Source organism: Xenopus laevis, chromosome 2S (genome assembly GCF_017654675.1).
Source record: "Xenopus laevis strain J_2021 chromosome 2S, Xenopus_laevis_v10.1, whole genome shotgun sequence".
In the NCBI taxonomy this organism is placed as follows: domain Eukaryota; kingdom Metazoa; phylum Chordata; class Amphibia; order Anura; family Pipidae; genus Xenopus; species Xenopus laevis.
The window spans coordinates 100,550,834-100,567,046 of NC_054374.1; the positions used below are offsets into that span (position 1 = coordinate 100,550,834).

Genomic DNA, 16,213 nt, shown 5'->3' on the forward strand with positions numbered 1-16,213 from the left:
CTCCATAGAGATTCATGGGGATGTTGCCATGGTTAGACACTACTTGCAACTACTGCAACACTTTCAGCCTGACCATCACATAATAATGCACATCCTTCTTTTCCCATTGGCTGTACTTGTGCAGGTAAAGACAGGTATAAGCCCAGTCACTTTGGTCCATATCAGCAGTCTATGAGAGGGCCCACTATAAATTCTGCTCCAATTGAAATCTGATCAAGTCAGGAATGAAAATTTAGCCAATGACAGTAGGCTGTGAATTTTGCCTGCAGCTACGAGGTTTCTTTATTTTGTTTTCCAAAGTTTAACAAACAAGAACAATATACAGTCACATATAAGGTATTTAACATGCCTCATGGAAAAAACAAATGGAAGAGATATCAATATTTTCGAGTTTTTGAGTTATTCGTATCGTTAGCCAATGTAACAATAACAATAAGAATAATATTTATTATGCTGTATAAAACATTACGAGATAATACACCACACCTTGCTTTGCTTTGCAGTGTAAAAAATGGCATAACATTTTTGTGCATTCTCTTCTGCCGGAAACAATGTAAAATAACGGCGTCAGCATACATGCACATACTCACATGCATGTGCATGCACAGGGGAAGGGGGCTAGGTGGCCGTTCGGGTTGCCATGCCAACTTGCAGGTCAAATTTTACTCATACTTGTAAATAAGCCTTTTTGACCCAATTCTAACTGTATTGGGAATGAGCCCTAAAGCAGGCTCTATACTCTTTGGTTATTAGCCTCAAAACATTTGACAGTGGATATATTCTGTTTCGGATTTGGTTTCCATGTAAATGATATACTGCACAATGAGTATACATTCCTGCCTGCTATTCATGAAGTTATTTTGACACATGTGGTATTCATATTTAGTTCATTTTCAAGTCGGTATTCATTTTTTATGAGGAATTTTTGTTTATTAGAAAGTTGTTGCTAGATAGCTTTGGCATATAACTTTTCACAGGAAAGTTCTCAAAAACCTGCCTTTTGTTTCATTGACTTGTGTACGTGTTAGCGATATGAACCAACCCAATGTCACTGGGGTCATAGTAAGCCAGTACGGGATTTTCTAAAATCTATTTCCTCTTTAAATCTAAACATGGGAACCTGAGATAAGCCCTCAAAAATATCTGGAATGAATCATTATCATCCTAATGAGATGGAGTTTGTGTAATTTAACACATATTTATATTCAATATATTCCAGGAAATGAAAGCTTTACAGATGGTGGCAACTATAAATGTGGATCTGTCTTTTGGGGATGGTGCCAATAGTGAAGAATATCCTGCAGCTCCACAAAGCAGCATTTGTAGGTAAGGAGAGAGAATGTATTGTTCAACATATAAAGATGGCTACAGAATAGCAGAATAGTGATCATTGATTTAATATGAAAAAATAAATAAATTCCCAGTCTTCCGAATGCTGTTGGGGGTGCTTGGAATTGTAGATCCACAATAGCTAGAGCCATAGTTGGAGCAGTCCTTTGACTGAGCACATTCTTAATGCTATTATAATGGCAGGGGTGTACCTTAGGTGCAAATTACTGTGAGTGTGAAACTGGGTTTAGCTGTTGGTGACCATGTTAGGGGGACTTAACAAGGTGACCAAAGAATCCACATGAGTTGACATCTTATAATAGATTCTGGTCCGCCCTTGTGCTGTGTAAAAGGTTTGATTTGTGATACAGATACTTCAAGTGCCATGAGGGTTTGCATTTTGGCATCAGACTTGTCAGTGGGGTACTAGTTGGAGTGAGTACCCAGAGGACCTAATGTTATCTGGACTGCCCTGTCTGCAGCCTCCAGCAGTTGCATTCTTGGTACTGTAATACAGTAAAAAAAACTAGGGCCATAAAGGGTATTTTGACGAAGGACAGTCCTGCTGGGCAAAAACAGAATAGTTTTCGGTTGAGCCATGAATTATTTGGTCAGAGGTACTGTACATCATTTACTCTCAGAACAAGTTTCTGTGTCCTCCAGGTGCGGTTCCTTGAGTGAACACCTCCTCCTGTTAATATTTGAAACGTGGGCATGCTTAAAAGAAAAGCCGCATGATAGTTTAGGTTCTGAACATGGTGGAAAATCCCTTTCAGTTGTGCCAAAGCTTTTGATCTCTCTAGGCTACAATTAGACAGACGTATATTTATGATACAGTACATCCCTTCAAGCAAACCGGTATTTCTTTTTCGTCTTCTCTCTCTCTCTCTCTCTCTCTCTCTCTCCTGAAAAAAGCCTAGATGAATATATAATATTGGTTAAACCTCTAGGTGGTGTCAGAGTAAAAAAGAGGGAGAGAAAAAAACTGCTCCCTTCAAGCTACTTTTTTTTGGTGAAAGCATGTGCACTGCTGTGAGCAAACAATCAAAGACAAGTTGCTGTGGGAGTACCAGGAGAGAGTGCACATGTAGCAGCACTGGCTGTGACTGAGTGGCAGATGACAAGGTCCCACTTAGCTTGGAGTGAGCCATGAAGTTTCTACTCATTCGCTGGACTCCCCTGGACTGACTGACTTTCAGCTAACTGTATTAGTGTGGAGCACATCATTCAGGCCTCAAGTAAGTTTCTCCATTACTCATTTGCTTTTTCCCAAGTTTTACTCTGTGTATTGCACTGTTGTTATGTATGTGGATTTACTGTATAGCTATTAGCTGGGGCTGTTTTTAGGAGGTGTAGAACCTGGGGCAGAGACTTTGCAGATTACATTAATAAACTACAACTCCCAGCAACCTCTTATCAAAATGTATGCCATCCCATCATACTGTACCCTGCTTTGACTGCCATAAAGGCAGCTCCTGCGTTGTATAAATAAATTCCCTAAATTTTATGTTATAGATCCTGGTTTGTAGTGCTAACTACAGGGCGTGTAGTGAAACGCTCACATATTTGTGCAAAAAGGTACACATGATTTTTTTTATTGGTCACAGTTAGCTGAACCTGTGCTGCGTTCTAAATCACCCTCAGAGTAAACTGTCCTCAAGGATCTCTGAACTATGGCCCTCTAGCCATTGAAGCAATTGGTTTAGTATCTCTTTTCACCAAGTTGGTGGTACAGACTCCCTGCATTACTGCTGCTCAAAATTCAACCCTGCAAATGACTTGTATTTGTAGCCTCTGTATCCCTCCTGGGAGAACAGCGCTCAGTGGCAGCCAGCTGAGGTTGAATGAACGCAGGGAATTGCTGCCTGCAAGTACAAGCCCTTGATAGTCGCTCCAGTATCCCAGGGCATATAATTATGAGTAGGAAGACAGATCCCATATATTTAGCACTCAGAAGTAAGATCTCCTGCATATTTTCCATTTGGGTACAAATAGAGCTTAAATGAACAGCTAATACATGCCTTGAATTTCATGATACATTGTTTATATAACAATGGGATGAGATGAGTTGCTGAATATATGTGAGCACAACATACTGTAGCTCAGCACTGCATGCCTTGCTGCTAGTACACACTCTGCATGTTCATGACTATCTGGGAAAGAACATTTCCTTATCACAGTCAGCAGTGCACAGTGCCAAAGGCAAGATAACTCTCTGCCGGAGTAGGGAAACGTCCACAGTGACATCACACTGATGTTGGTTCAGCTTTACTAGCTGCTTTTACAAACAGATAACCTTGTTGTCGTAACTCCCTGCATCACCCCTCTTTTTTTATGAGAGCTGCAGTCTAATCAAAAATTGAAAAAAAATCTGCAATGCAAACAGCTTTCCCACGTGTAAAAATGTTACCCTTGCAAATGCTATATACATCTTACTAACTGGAAGCATATAATTTGCCAATGAGAAGAGAAAATAAGCTACTGTAGCTTGGTAGTGTGGAGTTCTGATTAGAATAGAATGTGGAAAGTCTGTGTTGCAGTAACTTTGGTGCTTGGCAGGGAAAGGTTAACCTATTTCATCATAAAATGACTAGTGCAGCAGTATATCATTTATTACTGGTACTGATGCAAGTGCTGCAGTACTAGAGGTTGCAAGATTGTGCCCCTTATGGTTCATACACAAAGCACTTATTCCTATATACAGTAATTGGTAGGTGCAAGCTACAATCTATGACTTTTGCCAGATTTAAAATCTGGTGCAAGGTCACAAAGGCATAAGGAATTAAGTACAGGACTGCCTTGTACTTTATGTGCCCCCTGCACTACTGCCTTGCATCTCCTGAATAATGCACAAGTCAAAATTCCCAAAGAGGACAAGGCAGTAATTACAATGCTCCCAATGGGCCATACACCCATGCGTGCTGCTTCTAGCTCCTTTGGTATGGTGCAATAGTAAGAGGAGTGCATGTAGACAACCTTATGCCACCCACATGCTGTCATTTTAATTATGGCTGCAAGCAGCAAAAAAGTTATTCTTTGTGCCTAGTGCAGTAGACAAAGATTAGTGCCTGAAGGGGTGTGGATGCAGATACCTGGGAGTGAGGTGCCTTGCAACTAATATATATTATATATCATTTTTTTCTCATTTTTAAAATGGATCAAGTGCATTATTTGAAAATGTATTACTTTTCTGGAAAACATCTAATGGAAGGTCTATTTATCAGCAGCAGGTCTATATTCACTTTATTCTTCTGTGAGTTTTCAGTATCGCATGCTAGCGTTTGTGTATATACAGTATGTAGGTTCTGCCGTACTGGTTGTCTTAACTCTGAAAAACTGTGGCCTCTCGTGGTTGATAGAAAATGAAAAATGATAGCAATACTTGGTAGACTTTACTGAACAATATGTTTTCAGCATGCATGCAGTTTGCAATGTTTTTAAAAATTAAATGCTCTCTATGTCTTTATTGACTGAAAATGACGTACTTTTCCAGTATGTAATGTGTTGCCAAATTGCAAGGAAAGTTGTTTTATAGGTATTTGCACAGTTGCTCAGTAAAATCTGATGCTTTGGCAGACACAAGTTGCCTCGCTATCTTCCTGCTCATCATGTCATTACTAGACACTGGTTCCAAAAACAAATTTCTCCCAGGTACAAGCCCGTTCAGCTGCCTCTCAGCATAGCAAAATTGTCTTCGGTTATCAAATTACATCAAGCTGTTGAGAACCTCTATGGTTGTAAAGGTTTCTTTGAATGTAGAAGCTAATGCTGTTAAACACACTGGCTGCACCTTGGATGCTGGCTTGCCAGGAGGGCTTTCTATGTGTCAGATGTATTTATGAATTATTGTCATCTACATGTTATGAAGTATGCAGGGATGTCTATTAAATAATGGATCTAATATCCATGGGTACAAAAGACAGACAACACACTCTCCCTATACCTACTGTACATTTCATGCTTTATTACTTGGCACAGTTCCTGTGTTGATACAGGCATTGGCATCTAACTGTTTATCAGTTAACATTAAAGTACAAGCCCTAAATTGCTCATGTGTAAATAATGCTACATTGCATAGTTACTTTCTTAAAATGAATATAGAATATTTATCAGGGTGTAACTGCACTAGGCTAATAACAACTATCGGTTGTTACAGTAGTTTGCAGTATTCTACTATAATACCACATCATGTTTTTATGTAGAAACAGGTTATTTTTAATAAAGTCGCAGTGCCAAAGTATATGCACATTAGAATACAGTATATTATAGACTTTTTACCATGCTAATAACATAAACAACTTACTATATCCTTATCATTGTTTCAACTGATATGCTTGCACACACAATGTAGCAATACACAAATGAAAGAAAATTAGTCTGGGATATCAGTCTGGGATATCAAACAGAACCAGCCTGGCAATTAGCATTTAATAGGAAATCTGCAAAGTACAGCTTGCAATTACAATATAAGGTAAACTAACCCCCTATTCTAGCATAAAAATAAAATTTACACTATATGGGCTATGTCCTTCATTTAAACATCTTCAATTTAATGTTTGTGCATCATGCCCCCTGCTTCATTACTACATGACTACAAAAAAGCTACACTGAATGTTAGCAAGTGTGGACAAGCCTATCTGAGATCAAATGAATAAAACCATTTTGCAGTGTATGATGTTTCCAACCCACAAGGTGTTTCTTATGTCCCAAGTACCAACACACACGTAGAAACTTCAACTTGTAGGCTTCAACACCACAACGTACTACTCTTAACCTGTTTTAATGTATGAATGATAATACAAACAAATAAGTAGGCTGTGTTGACCACTCATGAATGAAACTCCATTTCAAGGTTTGGGGGTTTTTTTTAAGAGTCAGAGCTAGGTTATCCAATCTGATTTAATACCCTATGTGGCCATAGTGCTGCTGTAGCTTACCCTAGTATATGATATATTGTCCCAGCAGAGGGCTATACTGTGTAGGGGATGCAACTAGGCTATTGTCTTACTGAATAATTTCACAATATCCTACAAAATGATAAGTGGTAACAGAAAAAAAAAGATCCAGGGGTTGTATGTATTACAGTTAAACAGGACACTGCTTCTCCTACTATTGCAACTCTCTACATCCAAACAGGTTTTTGCATGAACAAAACCACCAGTTCAGCCTCACAGACCTCCCATGTCATTTTTTTTCTACCCATTACAAAAAGAAAAAAGAAAATTGTCTTTTTGGTTCATGCTTTACCATCTCCTTTATTAACTTCTTCCCTTTAAATTCCATCCTAAATCTTTCCATGGGATGATACACTCGAATTCCCTGCCTCTAAGTAAGTCTGCAAGTACAATCATGCCACCTTTTCACTTCCACACACAGAGCAGTCATAACATCCTAAATTGAGCAGCAACAAAAGAAATTCTGGAGACTGGAAGTTCTCAGGGTGAGATATTGGTACAGTCTAAGTAACATACTGACACATACTGTATATTAAATGGTAAGTTAAGACACAAAAAAAGTGAATCTAGAATAGTTATAAGTGACTTTATAGATCTAAGAAGCAATGCACACATAATTTAAATTGCAGTAATTAAACAATTTACACTGGTTACATATTTCAGACCAGACTTCTTAGTATTTGAATGATTTTCAAAGTAGAATTACACAGTGTTCATACAAAATTCCAAGCCCTGTGTGCCAGCAGTACCAGTCTTCAGAATCCCTGTACTACATATCCAGTAGCGATGCGCAGGTCAGGGTTTTCCTGACCCGGACCCAACCCTAACCTGCCCTGTGTCAGGCCTCAACTGTCCAGAGTCCAGATGTGAGGAGACAAGGTCCAGCAGGAGTGACACAAGATATAGCAGACAACAGTAATCAGATGGAGTAGGCAGAAGAATAGTCGAGGGGCAGGCCGGGGTCGGTGCAGGCGGAGTTCAGTCGAAAGTCGATATCCAAAGCCGAGTCAAAACCAGAATCAAGAGTCAAAGTTTCCAAACGTTCAGGAGCAGGTTAAATTATCAACAAGCACAGAGCCTTTCCTTGAGCGTCCTTTTATAGGGGTATTTTGGCGCCAAACGTAATGACGCCTGCGTCCTGGGTCATCACGCCGCGCACGTTCACGTTAGCGGGCGTTTTTGCGCGAAGAAACAAATGCGTTTGCGCCGCGGCCCGTCTTGGCATGCGCGCTCATGCACGCTGAGTCCTCACACCCTGCTGCAACCCGCGCCCACCTGCAACCCGCGCCTGCCCGCACCTGCGCTTCCGGGGTCCTTTTATAGACCTGCGCCGACCAGCCCCGCCGATGACGTCACAATAAAGTCACAAAAGGGGCGGGACGAGCAGACGCGAGACTATAAAACCGGAACCCCCAAGTCGGATGCCGGCATTTGAAGGTGGCTTCAACCCGCCCGCTACCCGCAAGGAGCACTGCAAGGTTGATCCGAACCTGCCCGACCCGCAGGTCCTGCGGGTATCAGGTCAGCCTGCACATCACTAATATCCAGAGCCCACAGGCAGAACACACTTTTTCCATACACTGAACCACCCTGTTCTCCTTACTCATTAAATATCAGTAGTGGTCACTCTTCTACTGTGCCGTTGTGTCACCTGAACCATCTGATTGACAACGCCCTACTCATCTCACAGTATACAAGAGTTCACCACTGCTAGGAGGGGTGGCATTGCAAGAAAAACAAGGAGTAGGAGTAGTGTTGCTGCCCTTTTCCAAAAAAGGAAAACCGGGTAGGATCTCCTCTGATGTCATAGCTCCACCCATGGTGTGTAGCAACATCGTGGACTGTCCCAGTGAAGTCATGCCCCCGTCCCCAGCCCAGATCGTGAACCAAACAAAGGTGGCAACCATAAGTAGGAGGGTTCACTGCAGGAATTGTGGGGCATTGGCAGATCTCTGATGATTCCATATTATTGCTATCCTAAATCATATTAAAGAGGACATACAATACAGCATAACTCAAATAATGCAGGCAATAATGTATACGCTTAAATCTGGGCTAAGAATGTTCATTATCTTTAAAAATGACACTTTTATTGAGCTCCCCATAGATCCTCTCTCTAGTTCCTGACCCGCTAGACTTGCTTTATTGTAGAACTAAGTTTTTTATGAAACACCAGTGTGAGAGCTGTGAGAGAAAAACAAGTTGAGAAAACAATTAGAAAACAATCTAATCCCCCACAGCTCATTTTGCCTATAACCCTAAAACATGGGCTAAGAGGTCACAGGGTTAATTCTATCTTGGGTGTTATTAAACTGGAGTTGTTTTAATCAGGGATGCACCGAATCCACTATTTTGGATTCGGCCAAGGCCCCAAATCCTTCATGAAAGATTCGGGCGTATACCGAACCAAATCCGAATTTGCATATGCAAATTAGGGGTGGGAAGGGGAAAACGTTTTTTAATTCATTGTTTTGTGACAAAAGGTCACGCAATTTCTCTCCCCGCCCCTAATTTGCATATGCAAATTAGGATTCAGTTCGGCCAGGCAGAAGGATTAGGCCGAATCCGAATCCTACTGAAAAAGGCCGAATCCTTGCCAAATCCCGAACCGAATCCTGGATTCGTTGCATCCCTAGTTTTAATAAAATCCTAGCACTGTCAGGTGTTATGGTGACTTGAGTTGAAGGAACATCAAAGCAAAAAAAATGGATTTCTGGCACAATCTCTGAGTGTCTTTAATGCTGATGAATGCCATTCCTCTACCGATATTACATATAATTTATTAAAAAAAGACGAACTTCAGCAGATTTATCTTAATCCGTGTTATGAGTTATGTAGGGAGGGAGGACAGCAACAACATTTATCTTTCTCATTCAATTCAGAGTCAGCATTTTAAATATCTCCCACATAAATACACAATTAGCATTCTGGGTTTCATTTTGACGTTACTTGTGTCAAAATGCCAGAGTTCTAGTACACATATGGGATCCACTATCTGGAAATCTGTTATCCAGAAAAGTCTGATTATGTCCCCCTCCCCCTTACTGGCATGCGTGAACAAAGACATACGCTCCATTTGACTGTGGGGGAGTGCTTTATACCACGAACAAAAGAGATACGTGCCTGGTGCCCCCCCCCACCCTAGGCACTTGCATCATCTGCCTACCCCTACCCTAGTTCCAGCCCTGATTGACAGAGATAAGTTTGCCAGTCTGCCCAAAGCACATTAAAGAAGTCAAAATTGTTGTGTGTGCAATAGTTATGATACCTGCGGGAACCACTGGTTTACCCATTGGGCCAACCTTGCACAATTGGTTGTGGGTCCAGGTTGAGCTCTTCTTCCTGCTCTATCCGCCCTTGCACTGCCGGCTTCCAACTTCCAACTTCCGGCTTCCTTTTTGTATAGACGAGTGCCTTATCGCCCCACCCCTTTTTGTGACATCATTGGCGGGACAGCGCAGGTCTATGAAAGGAACCTGGAAGTCGATGGATGGGCGCAGGTTCAGGGGGGGGGGCGGTTAGGGTTGCAACCAATCCCTGGAATCAGTGCTAAGTAGTTAATTTAATTATTAATATTAATTAATAAATTATTAATTGTGATGCACCACACATTGCTATGACAAGCTCAAATGGTATGTAACAATATAGGCCATAATTGTTTTCTGCTTAAATTGCAAATACAATAATATTAATTTAAAAATATATTTTTTTTAATCTGGCACCATATCTATGCTTTCAAGTTGGTCAGTACATAGTAAGCGTCCTGTAGGAAAAATACAAATACTGTATTCGGGTGACAGAAGTAGCAAATAAAAGAATCTTTAAGGCTTATTTCCTACCAGAAGATTATTAGTTGTATTTGTAGTTGTCTATAAAAAACTTTCTTTGTTTCCTATGGGGGAATAGTTAAATAATTGCCTCAATAAGAAAGTACTGCAGCCCATTTCTAATCAATTGAGAAAGGAGGAGAGCACCAGTATGAGCAGACACGTACAGCACATTTTAGGGCTGATAAAGGCCACTAATGTTGAGCTGCACAAGTCTGCAATAAAACCCCATTAAGCAGGTAGTCTGCGTACTTGTGCTCCGCTTCTTTCTCATTTGATGAGAATGTGGCTGTGCAACTGAGCACCTAAATATTGATGAAGCCCATTCCTAGTCAGCTGCAACAAAAGTCTATAAACAGAATACAGATTATAAATGGAGAAAGCCATCTTATAAATATTATCATCATCTACAGTAAAAGTACATTATTATAGTATATTATTATAGACACATATTACATATTATAGTACAGGTATAGGATCCCTTATCTGGAAACCCGACATCCAGAATGCTCCGAATTACGTAATGGCTGTCTCCATTTTATCTTAATGGCAGTCTCCATTTTATCCAAATAATCCAAATTTTTAAAAATGATTTCCTTTTTCTCTGTAATAATAAAACAGTAGCTTGTACTTGATCCCAACTAAGATATCATTAATCCTGATTGGAAGCAAAACCAGCCTATTGGATTTATTTAATGTTTAAATTAATTTCTGCTAGACTTAAGGCACAAAAACCCAAATTACGGAAATATCCTTTATCCGGAAAATGCCAGGTCCCGAGCATTCTGGATAACAGGTCCCATACATGTACATCTATATTTATATTACAGGGAGCAAGGTGCCAAGTGCAAAGAAACATATTTTTGCAATTTGCTCTTTGTCCTGTGGAATGTTCCCTTTAGGCATTACGAAAACGAGGTGAAAAGAATTGCCCCTCTCTGTCTCTACATGGAGCTGTTTTGCTGAAGCAGTGTCATATATATCCATGTGTGGGATCTGGATCACCAAAAGCAAATTGGATCTCTCGAACGCAGGCTTCTTAAACTGACACAACTGTTGTTTGAATCCACAACTGCATGTATAATATATGGCCTTATCCAAAGAGTAGGTACCTACTTCTTTTATAGTCTGATAAGTCAGACCATACCACTGGAATGCAAGGGTATCTGGATTTCTATAATGCCAAAAGGATAGTGGAATATATTTACCTTTGCACAGAGTTTATGCTTGAAAAATGCTTAATTCATATTAAACAATTGAGCCCAAACATAGGTGTCCCTGAAAGAAAAGACAATGCCTACAATGTCTAAAACTGTTTTCAAACTTGACTCTTAATATAAAAAGCAAATACACTGCAAGCATTCATGTGTAAAAGCATGGTTTTCAGAAGCCTTTGGCTGCTGGGGGATGTTGGGAATTAAGTCATTTTAGTGTTCGCTGTTGCATTAAGAAATGCTTCAACCATTCCATACACCTCCAGGTGTGCATGATAATGAATCGCAAGGGGATGTGACACCTCACAGACACACAAATATGAAAAAGTCATATATAAAGCAAATGCACCCAGCATATTACAAGGGTGTATAGCCAACACTCCAATAAAAACTCCAATATTCAAACCAGTGAATATGTATATTAAGGGGGAAAAGATAAGAGCGCCACAAAATACTCAAAAACGTTACATAGGCTTTTGGAGCCTTTTCCCTCTAAAATATGCTTTTGTTTGGAAAATGCCTTTTCCCCCTTGCATATTTCAAAGGGGTTGTTCACCTTTAAATTAACTTATGGGCATCAGTTTACAGGTGCAATAAGCAGTTATAGCCTGCGCCAGTAAAAATACCAGAAAATCCGCAAGAGCAAGTTTACTAAAGTGCAAGCACTTCTGTCATTGCAAATATTCTGGTAAACATATATATTAACGCCTATGATCGCATTCATGCCATGTAAATTGTCTCGCAAGGTTAACTAAAGATTATCGCAAGAATTGTCACCAAATATAGACAAATTTGTCACCAATTTTTATCACCATCCAGAGAGAGACGTTATGTGAAAAAAAGAAGTAAAGAAGAGTATAGTCCGTTTTTTTAAACATAAGCAAAATGTATTTTTAGTGAATTTATTAAGACAAATGAATATAATGGGAAAAATATTTATTCCTGATAGTTCTTAATTCGCCATAAGCATATTTAATAATACATTATAAACTGGTAATAAATATTATTTTATATAAACTCATTTTTATATCCATTAGTGTGGTCATTGGCAGTGGTGCCGTTATTATGTAGTTAACCTAAATGAGCACTAAAAAACGCGCAGAATAACACCTGAGATCATTTGCAATTGTTTTTCATTTTTGAGTTATTTAGCTTTTTATTCAGCAGCTCTCCTGTTTGCAGTTTCAGCAATCTGGTTAGGGCCTAAATTACCTGGAATATAAAAAGGAGAGTACCTGAATAGAAAGATGAGTAATAAAAATTAGCAATAACAATACATTTGTAGCCTTAGAGTAGAGCATTTGTTTTTAGATGGGATGGCCTCTATTTTAAAGCAGGAATGAGTCAGAAGAAGAAGAAGGCCAATCATTTAAAAATAATAAAAAAGATAAAAAAGGAAAATGAAGAACTTTTGAAAAGCTGATTAAAATTAGCCATTCTATAACATACTAAAAGTTAACTTAAAAGTGAACTACCCTGTAAATAAATAAACACATCTAGGCTCTAGGGCAATTACACTCTTTATCTTACTGTACATCATCACTATCAGTACACAAAATACAAACAATGGACATTGGAATGAAAATGATGTTGGAACGCCTGTCCATATACAGTATAGTACTGGAGTTTATCGATGAATTTTGTTTGAAATGTAGAAATCTGTATGTAATGTGATGTTCAGTATTACAGTACTCATAGACATGTTGCAGTATCATGCTCAAATATAAGAGGGATGCCTTGCTGTGCCTATAATTAGGACTACAGCTGTATTACATCTCTTGTATTGTATAAGGCTGTTGTGTTTGCAACACAGTATAAATTGCTTGAGTGTCATTTTAGTTTCATGCTGTTTCATGCTGATTAAAATTGAGTGCACATTTCCATTTAAATATTTTAGTCTTCAAGCCTTCAACCCCTTATCTAACCTTGATGGACGCAATAGTTTGTTTTTGTGTGCCAATATTTAAGCTGATGTTTGTGGGAAGGCTACAAAGGCCAATTCCCTGAGGTCATGGACACATAATATGATTGTGTTGGAGAGGGTTAATTCATTATTTTAGTTTAGTTATTGAGCAAGAGCTAGAGCACTCAGCGGCAAAAAAAATCACACCCCACACTTGCATCTGGGGTCGTGTTGCCACAGGGCACACAGAAAGTATAGGGCTTCTTTATAACTAGTGCTCCCTAACTTTCACGTATGAATGACATGTTAGTTAAAGGATGGAAAGGGGGCTGGAAAGGGGACTCCAATGTGCCTCCCCCCAATCACCCCTCGTTCATGGGTTCATGTAGAAAGTGCAAGAACTTGCACCTGTGGGCACTCACTCATTGGGTAATGTGCAAAGTGTGAGAAATATGGTGGTTGTACCTTGCACCCTACTCATGACCCCTCTTATGTGCCAGAAACAGTAGCTGTGTTTTAGAGCACAGTGCTGGTCAAACCTCTCTGTGTTCTATAGTTCTAAAGGCTATCAATGCATTTGTTTGTTTTTTAGGTTACCATTGAGAGAGTACATTTTCTTTTCTTTCTTTGGTGTATTTGTCAATGGGAAGTGTTCATGTCGCAGCTGAAGAAGGTAGTGTTTCATACAGGATGCTGAGAATTGCAGTTAACAGCTGGAGGGCTTTATGACTTCCCTGTGCTATGGAATTACATGCAATAGAAATTTCTTTAGGGTATCTTGAGATCATCTTCTGTAACAGTTAAAGCATATACTGTATATATTGTCATATTTATCTACAATGGAAGGAATGAGATTTAACTGCCAATCCCAGCATTCTTTCTCAAGTTCTTTCACACTGGCTTGGGTAACAACAGTTGCCTTTCCCTGACTTGCAAGAGGTGGAAAGCTGAGAACCTTTTCAGGTGTTCTAATTATTTCAGTTTCAATTACAATATACTGAAGGTCATCCACAGCAGCCTCTGGCACCCTAAACATAGCCTGGGGTCTGCTATTGATAGGCCCTGGTGTTCATTCATCAATAAGGCATGTCCATAGTTGTTCTGAAAATGTTCCTTGGGGGATTTTCATTCCACATTTTTTCTTTCCCATTTTCCTTCATGTGAACATCCAGCAGGTGTTTTGTCCAAAGCTACAATTAGACATCTTTCAGGAGTATTTCCCCTCCAGTTGACAGGCAATAATAAAGCCATCATTTCTTAATTTAACTTCAGACTTGTGAAGCCCTCAAGGCAAGGATTATATGATATTGTTCCGGAGCTCTCTCTTGAAAGGGACATTCACGATATACTGGCATGTTCCTAATAAAAGTAAATGTATAGCAAATCTTAAACAGAAGGAAATGTTAAAGGCTTGGTACTTCTATGCCAAGACTTCAAGTCAAAACATAAAAAATAAGATATGGCAGATGGTCTTTGTCACTCATTTTATTGTAGGCTCAAGCTTCTTCCTCTGGAGACATACACCTGGCAGCTGGAAGTTAGGGCCGCAAAAGGAAAATTAATTTTATGGTTCTAAGTTAGGGTAATAGTATGGTGGTCCTTCTGACTTGTGTATCAAGACAGGTTCATCATGGTATATATAAAATCCAGTACTGTCAAACTTTTCTCCTTTTCAAGCCCAATATTAGGACCCTGTGATTGTGGTGCTAGACCCTCACTTCAGTAGAAAAATTCATAGAAAAGCTCATAGCTCCAAGCTAAATCTGTCGTTAGCTGAGTGATTTATTCATGTTATTTACTGGGAATTGTGCCCCCATAAAACATATTAGGATTAACCTAGACCTTTATGAAGTTGTTGTTTGTATAGTGTACTTAAATTTACAGACAGTAAATATGTACCAAGGATCAGATAGTGACAGGTAGTTAAGCAACATCACATGCAGTCCATCTCTACCAGGTTACCATTATAACCACACATTTACTAGCCATTGGTGTACTTAAATGTATCTCATAGAATGTGAACCACAGCAAACAGTAGTTGTAGCTAATAAAGGTGGCCATACACATTACAATATTTCCCACAGCCATTTCTTTACTAGAATCATCAGATAAGGCGGTAACAAAAGAATTTTGTCAATGTTTTGAAGGCACCCAATGAAAATGTTTCATCCTACCAACCAATATCCAAGGCTTTTACTGATATTGGTTACCTTGTCTCAAACCATACATGCACCAAATACTGTACTAAACCATATTTTATATGATGATATTGGTGTGTGTAAGGCCTCCTTGAGATCTCACTGTAAGGGTGGCCATACATGGGCAGATTAAAGTTGCCAACATCGATCCTTTAAAAGGATTCAACATCTTATCTGCCCATGTCTGGGGGCTTCCGATGGGTCTCCCTGATTAATATCAGGCCAAAAATCAGCCAGATATCAATCGGGCAGATTCGATTTTTCCTGTGATCGACCACCACATTGGCTACTTGATGTGATCCTATGACCCGTTGGTGCCCATTTCCTTCATATAATCTGATTGTTTGGCCCTAGGGCCAAATGTTCAGATTAACCATATGTGGCCCTGCCATTGGTAGGCATATCGGGGAAAGATCCGCTAGTTTGGCAACCTCACCAAACGAGTGGATCCTATAGTGTATGGCCACCTATGGGGGTATATTTATCAAAGAGTAAAGTTAGAAATCTCCACAGTCCGCAGAGTGAAATACCACCTCTCTCCATTTATTTCTATGGGATTTTTAAAGGCATATTTATCAAAGGGTGATAGTGAAAATTCACCATTTGATAAATACGCCTTTGAAAATCCCATAGAAATGAATGGAGGGAGGCGGTATTTCAAATTGCGGACTGTGGAGATCTCTAACTTCACTCTTTGATAAATATACCCCTAAGTCTCTAACTATCTATTTCTATCTATCTAACTAACTATCTATCTACATATATTAAATGTTAGCCAACTTAAATT

The 16,213-nt window shown here is 39.4% G+C and overlaps 1 protein-coding gene across 1 annotated transcript in view; it reads left to right on the forward strand.

The window, feature by feature from the left end:
* The first annotated feature begins 2,220 nt into the window (after window positions 1–2,220).
* The window catches only part of edar.S (ectodysplasin A receptor S homeolog), a 67,689-nt gene continuing 53,696 nt past the window's right edge, over window positions 2,221–16,213 (forward strand). The window contains exon 1 of the mRNA XM_018249747.2: window positions 2,221–2,567. The gene's annotated coding sequence lies outside the window, so the exon portion shown is untranslated. The remainder of the gene's footprint in view (window positions 2,568–16,213) is intronic.